Source organism: Pan troglodytes, chromosome 10 (assembly GCF_028858775.2).
Source record: "Pan troglodytes isolate AG18354 chromosome 10, NHGRI_mPanTro3-v2.0_pri, whole genome shotgun sequence".
In the NCBI taxonomy this organism is placed as follows: domain Eukaryota; kingdom Metazoa; phylum Chordata; class Mammalia; order Primates; family Hominidae; genus Pan; species Pan troglodytes.
The window spans coordinates 51762660-51780237 of record NC_072408.2 but is presented as its reverse complement, the minus strand read 5'-3'; the positions used below and the strand labels follow the sequence as shown (position 1 = coordinate 51780237).

The 17578-nt window shown below is 35.2% G+C and overlaps 1 protein-coding gene across 6 annotated transcripts in view; it reads left to right on the top strand.

The window, feature by feature from the left end:
- Positions 1 to 17578, top strand: part of TMEM117 (transmembrane protein 117) — a 548703-nt gene that overhangs the window by 241201 nt on the left and 289924 nt on the right. The window contains exon 4 of one of the 6 annotated variants that reach the window (XM_063785727.1): positions 7087 to 7179. The exons of the other annotated variants lie outside the window; for them this stretch is intronic. The gene's annotated coding sequence lies outside the window, so the exon portion shown is untranslated. The remainder of the gene's footprint in view (positions 1 to 7086; positions 7180 to 17578) is intronic. 6 annotated transcript variants of the gene reach the window in all.

Genomic DNA, 17578 nt, shown 5'->3' with positions numbered 1-17578 from the left:
TTTCATATCTTGCTCACACCTCCCAGCTTATGAAGTTAAAAGCTATTTAGCATGTAAGCAAGATATTCTGTTCATGATTCTACATTTATACCATAGATTTAAATATGGATAGCAAATCAGCACATATCTCCAATTAACCAGTGCTGATATATATTTGAGTAATCAGTGTCCACAGCAATATGGTAATTTCTGATTATGCATGGATAAACATAGTTGTCCCCTTAGTCGTTGAACTTTACTATAATAAATATAGCCCTTTGAGAATGGTAGTAGATAATGAACTAACGGGGAATTTATTGTAGCAGGCTGTAAAATAGCCCAATGGAAGATATGAAAAAATCAAAACACCAACCATTTCCAGGAGCAGTAGTAGACAGGCCTTAAACTATTGATTTGACAGTTTGGGCCGTTAGAATGAAGGCCCAACTAAGAAGCAGATTTCCCAGTCTGCAGAGCCTGCCAGGGAGAAGAAATATGCCATTTAACAAGTACCTTGCCCAGGTGTTTTTGCTTCTACCAGCTGGCAACTACAGAATGTGGTACAGTCTCATACTCACCAGGAGACATTACAACAAGTTCCTGGGGAGTTAACAAATAGAAAATACCCACGCAGGCTTAGCAGGAACAAAGCTTTAATATTCTTAACCTGCTGAAGGCAGTGAAAAGCTCTCATTAGAACAGTTGCTCAAATGAGTCACATTTCTATCGCCTTCCAAGCCTGTGTTTCTTTACTAGATGCTACTTTGCAGCTGGCATTGCCACAGGTACAACTTGCTGCAAACAGGTCAAGAATTCTGCTCTAAAGTTGTGCGGAATTTGAAAATCTTTATTTTCATTTAATGTTAGATTCATTTCAGTTTATAGCCTGTGTGAGAATATTTGCCAAAAGGAACTCTTTTTTTTGTTACTTTGGTCTGATCTAAATTTATTACTTAGAAACGTTGAGCTGAATTTATTACTTAGAAACATAAACAATGGCTTGAACTACTACATTTTCCAGCCCTTTAACGTGGCCAAACGTCATGTAACATGTCAGCCCTGAGCTTGGTTAATTTATTGCACCTTTCTGTTGATTGGAAGGGCATGAATCCTAGAAGATTTTGCTTTCATTTTGAAATACCATCTGCTAAATTGCTAAATTATATTCTAATCACTTTTTTTTTATATGAAGGGGTTCCTTCCTAAGAACAACTTAGAAATGTTAAGATAATTTCACCTGCAATTGTGACCTTGAAAAAGATGCAAAATGTTACTGCTTCATTCTTTTGGCATAGTCCTTCAAACCAAACAAAGGATTCCAACAGCATAATTTTATTATTCCTTTTGCTGACAGTTCAGGTTCTTCATTCATACTTTGTATTTTCTTATTTATAGAAAATATTTTCCTCTCAAAGACATAGCTTTAGAAATTCCGACACCAAAATATGTTGTTGTACTTATATTTTACAAACTCAAAAGAAGGAGGAAAAATACCAGTATTTTTTTTGACATTTCCTACAAGCAAGTAACTCAAAAGAAATGCAAAAAACCAAAGAGACAGAATTCAGAAAGGCAAATTACAGGAATTAAGTAATCATAACTTCTGTGTTGATAAAAACCCAGAAAAAGTAAATGACGTAATTATCCAAAATGTTTAATTTTGAGAAATAGAACACTATTTATGTAAAAGACATCTTCATATTATTTGCACTTTTGTTCCCCTCAACTAGTATTTTGAAGGATCACACCTTCAGAGCAGAGAGATATGCCAACGACAGAAATATTTAAGATTCCACAGAATTTTAGTTGATTTGTTGTTGGAGTTAACAATAAAACCATATCAAGTAATTTGAACTGGATCAGTTGGTTGAGGATAGATGTCAAGCAACATACATGACATAGCTCTTTAACGTTCTAGGAAAGTGGCTGTCCCCAGCTGGATACAGCATTTCGACAGCATGTGTGCAAACATAGCTGGTTCATCCTTGGTGAGTCATTTGCAGCCACGAGTATACTCTGCAGGCGACACAAGAACCAGTGCACGATTGGATGAACCACAGAGGAGGCACTTTGGTGCTCAACTTTCAATATATTCTGTTTTTACATGTTTACATTTCAATTTTTTTTTTTCCTGAGGATACTCAGTTTAATATCTTCTATTTGAGGTGCCTTACAATTGTGTAAAATTCTTAGGTATTATTATTATTTTGTTTGTTTGTTTTTGTTTTGTTTTTATTTATTTATTTTTATTATACTTTAAGTTCTGGGATACATGTGAAGAATGTGCAGGTTTGTTATATAGGTATACACATGCCATGGTGGTTTGCTGCAGCCATCAACCCATCACCTACATTAGGTATTTCTTCTAATGCTATCCCTCCCCTAGCACCCCCCCACCGCCCAACAGGCCCCAGTATGTGATGTTACCCTCCCTGTGTCCATGTATTCTCATTGTTCAACTCCCACTTATAAGTGAGAACATGTGGAGTTTGGTTTTCTGTTCTTGTGTTAGTTTGTTGAGAATGATGGTTTCCAGCTTCATCTATGTCCCTGCAAAGGACATGAACTCATCCTTTTTTTATGGCTGCATAGTATCCCATGGTGTATATGTGCCACATTTTCCTTATCCAGCCTATCATTGATGGACATTTGGGTTGGTTTCAAGTCTTTGCTATTGTGAATAGTGCTGCAATAAACATATATGTGCATGGTCTTTATAGTAGAATGATTTATAATCCTTTGGGTATATACCCGGTAATGGGATTGCTGGGTCAAATGGTATTTCTAGTTCTAGATCCTTGAGGAATTGCCACACTGTCTTCCACAATGGTTGAACTAATTTACACTCCCACCAACAGTATAAAAGCATTCCTATTTCTCCACATCCTCTCCAGCATCTGTTGTTTTCTGACTTTTTAATGATCGCCATTCTAACTGGCATGAGATGGTATCTCATTGTGGTTTTGATTTTCATTTCTCTAATGACCAGTGATGATGAGCTTTTTTTCATATGTTTGTTGACTGCATAAATGTCTTCTTTTGAGAAGTGTCTGTTCGTATCATTTGCCCACTTTTTGATGGGATTGTTTTTTTCTTGTAAATTTGTTTAAGTTACATTTCAATATGTAAAGATATCTCAAGATATTTTAGATAAGGCAGATATGATTATCTCAACATAAGATTTTATGAGACTAAGGAGAAGCAAACCAAAAAATTGTTTATCTCCAGAGAGGTACTATTTTAAAGGAATTAAAAATGAGGGCCAGGTGCAGTGGCTCATGCCTGATGTCCAGCACTTTGGGAGGCCAAGGCAGGTGGATCACCCGAGGTCAGGAGTTCAAGACCAGCCTGGCCAACATGGTGAAACCTCATCTCTACTAAAAATACAAAAAAATTAGCTAGGCGTGGTGGCAGGTACCTGTAATCCAAGCCACTCAAGAGGCTGAGGTGAGAGGATCACTTGAACCCGGAGGGCACTGGTTGTAGTGCACCGAGATGATGCCATTGCATTCCAGCCTGGGCGACAGAGTAACTCCATCTCAAAAAAAAAAAAAAAAAAAAAAAAAGAGTGCATATGGGAGTCTTTCTCTACGTATACTGAGGTTTGACAGTTCTGTCCAAAGTACCATTGTAGAACCTTTAAAACCATATGAGAAACACAAAATTCTTTTCTCATGTTTTATTAGTCTGTTCTCACACTGCTAATAAAGACATACCTAAGACTGGGTAATTTATAGAGGAAAGAGATTTAATTGACTCACAGTTCAGCATGGCTGAGGAGGCCTCAGGAAACTTACAATCATGGTGGAAGGGGAAGCAAACACGTCCCTCTTCACATGGCGACAGCAAGGAGAAGTGCCAAGCAAGTGGGGGAAAAGAACCTTATAAAATCATCAGATCTCATGAGAACTCACTATCATGAGAACAGCATGAGGGTAACTGCCCCCATAATTAAATTACCTCCCACCAGGTCCCTCCCATGACACGTGGAGATTATGGGAACTAAAATTCAAGATGAGATTTGGGTGGGGAAACAGCCAAACCATATCACATGTTATGCATAAAGATGATGTTTTTAAGAAAGGAACTTTTCTTAAAGAGGATAGTTTTATGTTCTAAATCAGGGTCAGCAAACTGTGGCTCACAGGTCACATCTTGCCTCCTACCTGTTTTGGCATGGTCTGTGAACTAAGGATGATTTTCACGTTTTTAAATGGTTGAAAAAAATCAAAAGAAGAAGAATATTTTATGACCCAATGAAGATGATATAAAATGTAAATTTCAGTTTCCTTAAGTAAAGTTTTATTGGAACACAGTCATGTTCGTTCATTTATGTATTGTCTGATGTATTGTCTGTTACATATGGCTACTTTTGTGCTTCCATGGCAGAATAGAGTTGTAACAGAGACTATCTCACCTACAAAGCCTAAAATATTCACTATCTATCCCTTTGCAGAAAAAGTTTGCCAACTTCTGTTCTAAATTACTTATCTTCTGATTTTGATACAAGATTGCATAATGAAAAGTAAGTGTTTTTGTAGTTAAATGGGAATTTATGTTATAATTACTTTTGTACTAATATTATGAACAAATAATTATAACAGATTTAATTAAACTATAGTATTATTTTCCATTGGCATTTGCATGACATGAAATAGGTCCCCAATAAGTATTTTTTGAAGAAATAGATAAATAAATTCACACATGAAGCAGAAAAATATTGGTACTAAAAGAATAATCCATTTTAGCCACTTTTTCTTCTGATTTAAGTTCTGTTTTTGAAAACTTGTTTAATTTAGTAATATTTGTCATGTCTCTGAAGTAATCAGTTGCCATAAATTTGAAAATGATACAGTTGTGGAATCACAAACTATATTTGTGTCCGATTTAATTCAGCTAAATGTGATCCTAATTAGATGCATGGTGTTCCAGCTTTTTGTGTTCCTCAGTTCATTTTTTTGTGGTTTCTTTGTGCAGGCAGTAAAAAACATATATGCAAATCTCTACAATTATTCACACTGAGAGACAGAAGCGTCTGTGTTCTGTGATCATCCGTTTATACATTTAAAAACCTTATTTGTAGAGAATCAATAATTAGATGGCCTTGGAATATAAATTTGACATTTCTGCTGTACAGTGATTTCCTTCTGGTAGAGTCTTAAGTTCTGAGTTTGAAGCTTCCATGATTATTGATTATAATTATTTTTAAAGTTAATGACTTCTTTGGGGATTTATTTGAGACTGAAGTAAGTCCAACATGCAAAACTTCTAAGTTAGTAAACAAATAAATCTCCAATCTCATCAAGCAAGTTATTTACTGGAAGCCTTGTAAATTAGAAGCATGGTGCCCCACAATTCCATTAATAAAATCTCATCAGCATAATTTAATGTCACATATACAGTATTAGGTTTTAGAGCCAGAACCACAATTACTATAAGAGAGAGTTAACTGTATAAATGTTAATGGGATAAACTTTCAAAACAGTTTAGGACAGACAGGTATAACAGAAAAACTCCCCTAGGTAAATAATATTAAAATATTATTTAATTTATATTTATGAAATTATCAGCCAAATAATTGTGATTTATAAGATCGCTTCAACAAAAAGGACAGCAACTATTGCTCATCTGTAAAATAGAATAATTCTATTAGAATGACATTGATACCATATTAATTTTTATTTACACAATTTGATATAAAATCAAAATTGTACCCATGTTATTTATAAGCATGACATCTATGGACGTGTAGAAATTTTCAGTATGAGTTAGAAAGTAACAATTAAAAATTTTATGGATTTCTTAGTCCAAATTCAACATTTTTTCTCTACGAATGTATGAAACTTAATTGATACTACTGAGTATTTTAACTGACTTCTAATTGTGTTTGAAGGATGTATTATCTATGGGTTCTATAGCTACTGTTTTCTATAGGTTTCTGTTCTAAGTCAGTGTATCTATAGGGATATAGGCATAGATATAACTAAATATTTTTCTCATAAACAAAACAGTAAATATCCTTACTTTTTCTTCTTATGGTTTTTAAAACACATATAAATGATTGATCGATAAAATAGAATTGAGAGAAATATGTTACATAAAAGTACTTTCTAGAAAGTAAGGGAGAAAAATTGGAAATAATTACAGCTATCAAATAATAATTATGTAACAGTTTTACATATAAGCCTTTAAAGACATTAAAATATACCAATTTATAAATATAATTCATGCAACATGAAAGTATGTTATGCAACACAACAATATAATGAACTCTACCACTCAAATCAGGAGTCAGAACAATACTAGTAGCCTTACCCTGGATCCCTTCACAAATAGTGATTATTTTGCATTTTGGCCTTATTTCTCCCATGCCTTTATTTTAAAATAGTTTTATATCATATGTATATATGTATATGTGTGGGTGTATGTGTGTGTATGTGTATATATAGCCAAAAGTAGGTTGCCTGATGTTGCTTATCTTTGAACTTCTTTTTGTAATTTTTTTCATCTTTGATGTTGTGACTATACTTTATTAACTTTCTCATAGTAAAACATTCCATTGTGTGAGTATACCACAAGTTATTTATCCATTTTTCTATTGGTGGATATTTGGACCATTTCCAGTTTTCTTCCCAATTTTATATGTGCTGCTATGAATATTAGTGTAAACATCTTCCTTTAAACATATGCAAAAGTTTTTCTAGGCATATAATGAAGAGCAGAGTTGCAAGACCATGGTTTATCCAAATGTTCAACTTGGATATTGAACATTTATGTTCAGTAACATAAATAACATACTAAATTATCATATAATGACAAATTGTTTTCAAAAATGTTTGTGCCAGTTTACACTATTCCTGGCAATATTACCCTTGATCCATATCCTCACTTAAATTTGTATTGGGTATTGTTAGTTTTTTTGTTTTTGTTTTTTTTTTAGACATGGTTTCACTCTGTTGCCCAGGCTGGAGTGCAGTAGTGGGATCTTGGCTCACTGCAACCTCCACTTCCTGGGCTCAAGGTATCACTCCTGTCTCAGTCTCTTGAGTAGCTGGGAGTACAGGCATGCACCACCACGCCGGGCTAATTTTTTGTATTTTTTTGTAGATATGAGTTTTCGCCATGTTACTCAGGTTGCTCTTGAACTCCTGGGCTCAAGCGATTCACCTGCCTTGTCCTCCTAAAGCCCTGGGATTACAGGTATAAACCACTGCACCTGGCCAGATTTCATAATTCATGCTAATCTCTTGGGTGTAAAATGATCTCATTGTGGTCTTAATTTTCATTTGCTTGATTACTAATGAGAGTGATCATCTTTTTATATTTTTATTACTATTACTTTTTTTGTGTGTGAAATATTGTTTGCTTGTTACATGTTTTGTTCAGTTTTTCCTCCCAGTTAGGTTGTTTGTCTTTTTTCCTATTTATTTGTATTAAATTAATTTTCCTAAATTAAATTCAGTTTCCTAAAAATACAACAAAAAACACAAGCAAAATATTTTGAGCACAACTGTTTCAAAATGTTATGTGAATTCTCTAAAGCAGTACGTTTTATTTATTGAAATGGTCTCCAATAAGAAAATGTCTAACTGGTTAAATATTGGTTTAAAGGTAGATGACAGACTAAATCATATATATACATAGGTAGAAATATGTTTGTGTTTTTTCAGCCCAAACTAAGAGTGATCCTTTATCCTAAAGCCTTTAGATTCTAACATATTTATTATTGGAACAAGGGGAATACTAAATTTGGTTTGACATTTTTATGTTATTTAAACATCATTTATATTATACTTGTACTTTGAAAAGTCTTCCAATATCCATGGAACAAAAAAGTTCAGAATGATAACTACCTAAGCCATTACTACCATATCTGTAGATTTTTTTAAGCCTTTGTCAGTAGTCTATCATTATGCCATTATCAATATAACATACTATCGATAAAAAGGTACTTAAATATCATTATACTAATTATTTTAATTATTTAAAATACAACTTTAAAATCCAATTGTGTCCTAAAGTGATATTTCACAGTAAGAGGCAAATGTATTATATGAAGCATGAGCTTTCCCTGTTGTGTCTTTCATTCTTTCCCTCATCTGTATCAGAAAAGGTCACAATCTGGGGATAATTATGCACTTCACCTTTTCTACCTGGTGAGATGGCTTGAATTCCCAAGATCTGTCCTTTTCAGGGCTTCATACTGGGATCTCAGGCCCCCATGCTAAGCCTAATTTACTTATTGACTTCATATATTTATAGTGGCATAACAATGACCATATGGATTCTCTGCTAAATATACTCTTACGTTGTTGCATCCTATATAAAAAAGCACTCAATCCTACTGGTACCATCAGACCAGTGCTCCCCAGGTGGTGTGAAAGTTTATCTGAAATCCAGTTTCTGAAGAATAAGTAAACTTTATATGGGAGGACTTCCCTGAAATGCTTGCTTCTCTGTACCATCTAATATAAGCAGAATTTCTGAAAACTACATTCAGCTAGGGTTGCTGTGAAGATTCAATAACAGCACCTGATATATAGGAAGTTTTCATTAAATGTTACCAGTGAGGAAAATGATGTGATTTTGTATTGTTAGAAATCTTGACACATTTGGCATCATCCATGTTTTGCTATTAATCCGTAAGACTACCTCATTAAACCTTTATTTTGAATGTACAAACATTTCTCATTTGTAGTCTTTGGAGGCCTACTTTTACATGTGTTTTATTTCCATAATTACCTAAAGCTAATTTGACAGGTACTTTGTCTCATTTTTTTTTCTACTACAGTGTCTAGAAATGTGCTTTACATAGTGCTCAATAAATGTTTGATTAAATTAAAACAATGTTACCAGGGCATCTGCATATTATAACCACAGATTAAGAAATGTAGATACAGAACATGTATTCATTTGAACTTCAAAGTACGAATCCAAATAATAAAGCTGGTATCAAGGTGGCTAGTGGTTCTGGGACTCTGGTATAATCATTCTGTCTGGTTTGCTATCACCAAATTATCAATAGGGAGCTTGATCTGAGAACACATGCAAAAGCAGATCACCTTCAGCTCCCCTCTACAGGGGTTCAAGAGTCCATTTTCAGCAATGCAGAAAATACATTGAGAAACATATGTTTAGGGGAAAGCAAAATGGTGTTTTCTCACCTGTGAAAGGTAGTTGCTAATAATGCATTTTAACTCTTATATGCCATCTCACTAAATCTGTACTACTTTGAAATTATAGAACATGTTTTCTTCCTGGAAGACAGAAATTATCTTCTTTATCCCCATGCCTGATCATTACTGAACATAACAATTACAAAATGTATAAAAACACTGTCTCTTTGGGCTCCTTCTTTAGCTATTTTTTTTTCTAGAGAAGAATAAGAATAAATAAAGCAGAGCTTCTTTCAAAATTACAATTTCTTCTGGAATCACGGTTTCAGAAAAAAGAGAAGAGGATGAAGAGTATGAGAAAGGAGAGAGAGAGGGAAGGATACAGAGAATAGCACAGGGTTTTAAATAAATTTAAGTATTCTCCTTTACCAATGTTTCTTGCTATAAGTCATCTAAGGTCAATTTACTCCCAACATCAGTTTTAACAAAGAAAAGTGAACAAGAAAGCTAACAACAATGGAAAATGATGCTAGACTTTGCCAGAGCTTTTATTTCAACAGGATATTGAGTATTAAAATGCTTTGGCTTGGAGTATCTTGGATGTTGCTTCCAAGTCTTTTTTTTTTTTTTTTTTTTTTTTGAGATGGAGTCTTGCTTTGTTGCCAGGCTGGAGTGCAGTGGCATGATCTCAGCTCACTGCAACCTGTGCCTCCCACGTTCCAGCGATTCCCCCACCTCAGCTTCCTGAGTAAGTGTGACTACAGGTGCGTGCCACCACTCCCAGCTAATTTTTTTTGTATTTTAGTAGAGATGGGGTTTCACCATGTTGGCCAGGATGGTCTCGATCTCCTGACCTCGTGATCCGCCCCTCTCAGCCGCCCAAAGTGCTGGGATTACAGGCGTGAGCTACTGCGTCCGGCCACAACTCTCGATTCCTGCCTCCGTTATACTTTGGTCCTGTTTTTCATTCCAGATCTAGGTTTGTTCTGCATGCTGGCCTTCAACTTTGTTTCTATTTAAATCCAGACCTGCTTTGCTTTCTCAGTTTCTGGCTCAAGTCCCAAGCAAAATTCTATCTGGATAGATCAGAGATTCAAATGGTCAAGGGCCATTTGCAAGCAGCTGTGCTGCTGCATTTGAGGTTTTGGTAGGCTCTTTCGCTATCAAACAAAGTATGAAAGCCTAGTTTTTAGAAACAGTTTTTACTTTTAGCCATGAAATGCATGAGCATAGTACATGAGGTCCAACAATACTTATGGCTTATATTACAACAACCAGGGTGACTTCCCTTGGTCTTGTTTCCATCGGACAGCAAATGTGATGTCATTTTAATTAAATTAATAAAATTTATTTATATATAAATGACTTTATAATTTATATATAAATTTATATATAAATGACTTTATAATTATTAATTATAAATTATATAATTTATACTATATACTATATAATTAATAATTATAAATTATATACTTAATAATTATAAATTATATACTATATAATTAATAATTATAAATTATATAGTATATAATTAATAATTATAAATTATATAGTATATAATTAATAATTATAAATTATATACTATATAATTAATAATTATAAATTATATACTATATAATTAATAATTATAAATTATATAATTATAAATTATAATTTGCAGAACCAAGCCAAAGAGTATGATGCCTTTTTTCTTATGCCTCTTACACACACTGTCATAGATCTATTCCTATCCTAGTTGTTTTTACTTTTGATCTGTGCCACAAAATTAGTACACTTTAGTTCCAAATTATGTACAATTATATTATTAATTTCACAAAATAAAATAGCTCAGTCAGAATTTTAATCAATATTCGTATTGCCCTAAAAATACTCTTTTATTCACTAATTACTTCAAGGTATTTTGAGTCGGAAGTGTGTTGGATTTTTCTTGTGTGTGCCTTAGAACAATGTGCTAAACATACAAAAAGTATTCAATAAGCACCTTAGTTGATATAACTGAATTTGCAGTGTTTTTTCTTACCATTCTTTCTATGTGTGTATGTATGTATGTATGTATGTATGTATATTGAGACAGAGTCTCACTCTTCTTAATCAGGTTGGAGTGCAGTGGCATGATCATGGCTTACTGTAGCCTCAATCTCTGCAGGCTCTGGTGATGCCCCCACCTCAGCCTGCCGAGAGCAGCTGGGACTATAGGTGTGTGCCCCCACGCCCAACCAATTTCCCTATTTTATGTAGGGATGGGGTGTTGCTATGTTGCCCAGACTGGTCTCAAACTCCTGGGCTCAAGTGATCCACCCTCCTCGGCTTTCCAAAGTGCTAGGATTACAGGCATGAACCACCACACCTGGCCTTATTATTTTTAAATTGATAAGTTCACAAATGTATAGCATTCAAAAATGTTTTTCTCTGCCTCTCTAATCTTGACATGTATTTACCAAAGGAACATATAATCTGTGCATTATTTGTTTATAAAGTACAAAAGGAGCTCTAAACTGATATAAAATAGTTGTTCTCAAACTTTTTGATGTCAGAAGTCTTTTACATTCTTAAAATTTATTGAGCACCCCAAACATTTACTTTAGAAAATTCTGGAAAATACACAAGCACAGCATTCTGTCAGCTGATAGTGTGATGATATCATATGTCCCTTAGCCTCTGGAACACTTCACTGTAGCTTTAGATAGTTAAGAGTGAAAAAGTCAAATAACAGCTTAGTTCTGTTATAAAAACAGTTTTGTTGTGGCAGAACTCAAAGGGTCTTGGTGTCTCCAGGGCTTCCCAGCAACACTTTAGGAATTTCTGTATAAATATGAAGTGGTAATAATAAATATTTTCAGAACAGCTTAAAGTTTACAATGTAGTTTCACCAGTGTTTTCTCTTTGATTTCCCCCATAACACTGTGAGATTAATTAGTATAGTCATGACAATATTATATAAGTTTACAGGTAAGAAAAAATTATATTCAGGGAAATTAAGTGATTGTCTCAGCGGTACTCAACTAATAAAATTAACTCAGATCTTCTAATTTTAGAGCTTGTGATTTTTCCATTATATTGTATTTCCTCTTAAAAAATTTCCATAAAACAAGGTTAGTTGAGTTAAATCTAGTTCTATCACAGCCTCTGGAGCATGAGGCTGATTTGAATTAGAACTGATGTCTCCATTTAGATTATGAGTGATCTTGTGAAATCTAATGTGGTCCTGGGTGACACCTGAAAGTTTAATTTCATTCAAGGTTAACCTGAAGATGTCGGGAGACTTCCTTAGATGGATCTTAGGTAGTTCTGGGAATACACCTATCATGAACCTATAATTCTGCTGCAGAATTTACCTGGACTCTTAGGCACAAATGGTTGACAACTGAGCTATACCACTCAGGGTCACTGGATACTTGAACAGACTTGCCAAATCTTTCCTGGGCTGAACTGTTGCCTCCAGCACTAGACTAAAATGGCCAACAGCCAGGAGCAAAAGTATCAAATACTATATGCCTGGGAGCTGGCCCTAGTGTATTTATTTCTTTGGAGGACTGCACTTTCTATACTGTTTTTAAGTTTTAACCTTTGCGCAAATCAAAATGACAGCACCTGTACACCCTGTACATCAAAAGGGACCTGGTCAAATGTCATTCTTTTTCTCTGTTGCTGCTCAGGGCTTTGATACTTCAAGTATTAAACATGAAGACAATATGGATCACGGGTATAAAGGACACAAATATGTGCTGGGTAAGAAGCTATAAATAACAATGTTAAATGTTCTTTGAAATGAATGAAAAGGAAGGATGAATTTATAGAAGTGGTATAAAAAACTCCTTGACAATCTTTGCTCTGCCGCAAACTGAACTAGTTAGAAGAAATATAATAAATGCTTTATTGAAATACAAAAATGGTAATATCTTCTAAACTGTATCTTTGATGTTTTACTTAGCTGCTAAAATAAAGCAAAATAAATAAAGCCACCACACCGACAACCACAAAGCTCCCCTCTGTTGACTGGGAGGAGAAAGTCTCTGTTTCTTCACTTGACATTTAGGTGCTTTTTGTCAGTCTTGTGCCATACTCAAAACCACCTTTTCCACTTGGTCTCCTCTTCCCAAACAATGGCCCCTACCACCTTAACCCAGGTTGGCTTCTGTATTGTCCCACCCCACAGATTTTCATCTCTGCACTTTTGCTCATGTGACTCTCTCAGCGTAAGACAGTCACATGAGAATACACTTATCATGAATCTATAATTCTCCTGTAACACCTTTCCTCACTGATTTCTACCCATTCTTCAAGCCATTCTTTCCCAGTCTAGTGAATAGCAATTTCTTCTTCCTCTAACCTTTTACAGTAGGGGATAGCAAACTTTTTCTTAAAGACAGTAAGTATTTTAGCCTTGGTGGGCCATAGGTTTCAGTTGCAATATTGAGTCTTCTTCTTGTAAATAAAAACAGCCATAGACAATTCTTAAACAAATAGGTGTGGCTGTGTTCCAACAAATTATCTACAAATAATTTGTAATAATTATTAACAAAGGAGCTATATTTTGCCAACCCATCTTCTAGAGCATCTATTGTGATTAGCAATACTTACCACATAATGTCTTCTTTTCTTATTGTCTTATGTGTTTATCCCATACTTGATCAACTAGACTATAAATTTCATGAAGACAACCATAGCATTTTTTCTATTCCACACATCAATTCTGATACATTAAACATGGTATATATTCAGACATAGAGATATTTGTGATTGATTTAACCACCTTTAAACAATGTTTTTAATTTAAATTTTATTTTAGATTCAGGGGGTACATGTGCAGGATTGTTACGTGTGTGATGCTGAGGTTTGGGCTTCTACTTATCTTGTCACTCAAGTAGTAAACATAGCCTCTGATAGGTGGTTTTTCAACCCTTGCTCCCTTCCCACTTTTGGATTCTCCAGGGTTTATTGTTCCTGTCTTTGAGTGCAGGGCCCCTTTTATTTTTATTTTACTTTTTATTTATTTATTTATTTATTTATTTTGAGACTGAGTCTCACTCTGTCACCCAGGGTGGAATGCAGTGGCACAATCTCGGCTCACTGCAACCTCTGCCTCCCGGGCTCAGGCAGTTCTACTGCCTCGGCCTCTCGAGTAGCTGGGATTACAGGCATGTGCCACCATACCCAGCTAATTTTTGTATTTTTAGTAGAGATGCAGTTTCACCATGTTGCTCAGGCTGGTCTCAAACCCCTGACGTCCTAAGGTGATCCACTTGCCTCAGCCTCCCAAAGTGCTGGGACTACAGGCATGAGCCAACACCCTCAGCCCAGAACACCTTTTAAAGACAAGAAAAACACTTAATTCCTCTTTACTTCCATTCTTGTGCCTTTTTGTTTGTGTACTAATTCTTAATCCTGTATTTATATGTTGGTTTTTTTTTTTTTTTTTTTTTTTTGCTGAGTGCAGGCATCACCTCTTGCTGATAGAGCATATTACCTCTGATAGAGTGTATTACCTCTCTATGTTAAGGTATACAAAGATACATATTAAAACATATCAAGATAAATACTTTAAGTTATATCCTCAGAAAAATATTTTGCGACTTACATATTAGTCCGTTTTCATGCTGCTGATAACGAAAAGAGATTTAATTGGATTTACAGTTCCACATGGCTGGGGAGGCCTCAGAACCTCATGGTGGGAGGTGAAAGGCACTTCTTACATGGTGGCGGCAAGAGAAAAAGAGAATGATGCAAAAGTGGAAACCCCTGATAAACCCATCCGACCTCAGGAGACTTGTTCGCTATCATGAGAATAACACAGGAAAGACCAGCCCCCATGATTCAATTACCTCCCCTGGGTCCCTCCCACAACACGTGGGAATTCTGGGAGCTACAATTCAAGTTGAGATTTGGGTGGGGATACAGCCAAACCATATCAACTTACTTGTTGGCAGAATGATTAGGATGAGGCCTCATGCTTAGCCTGCCAACATAGCACTCATTTCTTAGGAGAACAAAGTACCATAGGTTGGGCTCCTGATAGAAAGCCTGTTGAGTTTTGCCATTTAATAAAATAGAGTGCACAGTGTAATTTGTACAATGTCAAACTTCAAAGAACAATTTATAACAATAATGTTTCTATTTACAGCGTGCCACTAAGGAAGGGACAATAAAATGTCAAGTTTGACAGTGTCTACTGATTGATATTAAGGTCAGAAGGGGGGAATATTTCTATTCTCAGCATTTTATTGTCAGTTGGCACAACAGAGGGCAGAATACAATCAACTTTGCATTCTTTTCAAAATTCAAGGCTTTGGAAAGGACAGTATTCTAGATGTTATATTTACCCAAGGGAAACTGGAGTGTAAAAACAGAAACAATTTAAAACTGCATGTTTCTAGTTGTTTCTTTTTTCTGTTAGCCTCGAGAAAAATTCTGATAAATGTAGTCCAGTCATAGGTTTTTATTCATGCTGTATTGTAACCATATATTTGGATATGTTAGCTGTTCATTTCAAATACTACACCCACATTTTCTGGTGACATAGATGGGGTCAGTAGATTAATGATAAGCCATATGATTTGTAGAACTGATGGGGGGGGGAAAAGTATAGCCATCCCACGTGACACAAGAAGATACTCAGCTCAAATGCCTCATCTTGGAATATGAATTAGCATGGTTCATTGGTAACAAAGAATAGTTATGCTGATCATAGTGAAGAATCTGATATGTATCAGCTGCATCTCTTTATAATAAAATAACACAGAGCTAAGTATAGAAATAAGTCATTCTCTTGCCACTGTGTGGGATTAAATGCTCAACTTTGTGTAGGCATTTATTACCTTCTAGATTCTTCACATGTTGCTAAAATCATAGAATTTCTGAAAGCATATTTCCAGTCACATCCTCTGACAGAGTAGAGTGTTCCTTTCAAAAAGCAAAGCAGTGTTTGGCTGAGCTCAGTACAGTGGGCCAGGTACTGATGGGTACCAATCAGAGCTTGACATTTAGAACTAGGGGCTTTCCTAAGTGCAGTGCAGTGAGATCATCTTGCCTAGGAGGTAGGAGATGAAATGCTTTAATGCTAGCTTGTGTAGAAGACATTACTTTTATTACCATCTAGGGACCATCCAGAGGCATATTGAAATAACATCACCTCTCGCCCACACATAGGAGTGACTTTGCCAATGGAATAGCTGTTGTTGAAGCTAACTCATGGGAATAAAAATACTGAACTCCTTCAAAAGCAGCCACACACTATAGAAAACCAGACATCTACCCAGAGAACTCAAGTGGCATGGAAAAGCATCAGCAGTCTCCATGTAGATCCTAAGAGGCTAATAACTATTCATTCTTTCACTAGTAGTTTTTGAGCTCCAACTCTCTGCCAGGGGGTGGACCATACAAGACAGACGTAACTCCTGTGAACACAGAGCATATATTATGACCACATAATCTTGTGAATACAGTTTTCTTAAATTCAATATAGAGGAAGAGTACAAAGTGTTCTGCACTTCTGCAGTACAGGAAATTGACTTGACCTAGTTTGGAGTGGGGTTTGGAGCAGAAAAATTCCCTTGAAGCAGTGACATTTAAGTTGCAAACATAAGGATAGAAATTAGACTGAAATGGGGGTGGGAGGAAGGAGCAAGTGTTTCAGAGATAGGGAATAAGACTGTGAAAGTTTGAGATGAGCATGGTAATACTCCGAATCCATAAGAACGCTAATTGGGCTTGGAGTTATATTAGGCTAAATCCTATTTTTTTTCAGTGTCTGGTCAAGGGAGATTTTTTTTCTGAAGAAAGAATACCATGCCAGAATTACTAACATTATTCAAATTAAATTATATATTCACAGCTCCCCAGAGTATAAAGCTAAAGACTTTGTCTCTCTAACTTTGTTATTTCTAATTGATACTGTTTTCATCAATCCCAGTTTGATAATTATTAATATAATTGTATGATTTTTTAAGTTTCTGAAATGTTTTTAACCTGTTTTGCATATATAATTTCATTCAGTTCTCACAATTAATATGAACAAGAATCACAGTGTCCAGGATCCCTCTCTGGGGGATGGAGGACATTGGCACAAACCTCACAGTTTTGTATTAGACCAATTCTAATGTTTACAATGAAAATCAGATGATGGATGTTAACAAAAAACCATGTTTGATTTCTCAATCCAACCGTGGGAAGTTTCTTTTTCTTATTTCTAGGAAGTTATAAACCAATCATCCCAATGAAATCATCTTTTTTTCATTGAATAGCATTACTTAGATCTTTTAAGAAATATTTACTCATTACTTTTTCTTAGATGCTACTAAGAGACAGAATCATCTAAGGGACAGAGGTGGAATGTGAGAAAATTGATCTTTCTTGGAGGAAGGCAGATAGACTGGATGACCACTAAAGATTTCTTTAGCTGTGTGTTTCAGTGGCTTAAGAATTCTTCTGTTTAAAGAAATATGAACTGGTTTGCATATCATTGTGCATGATTTAGTATTGCTGTG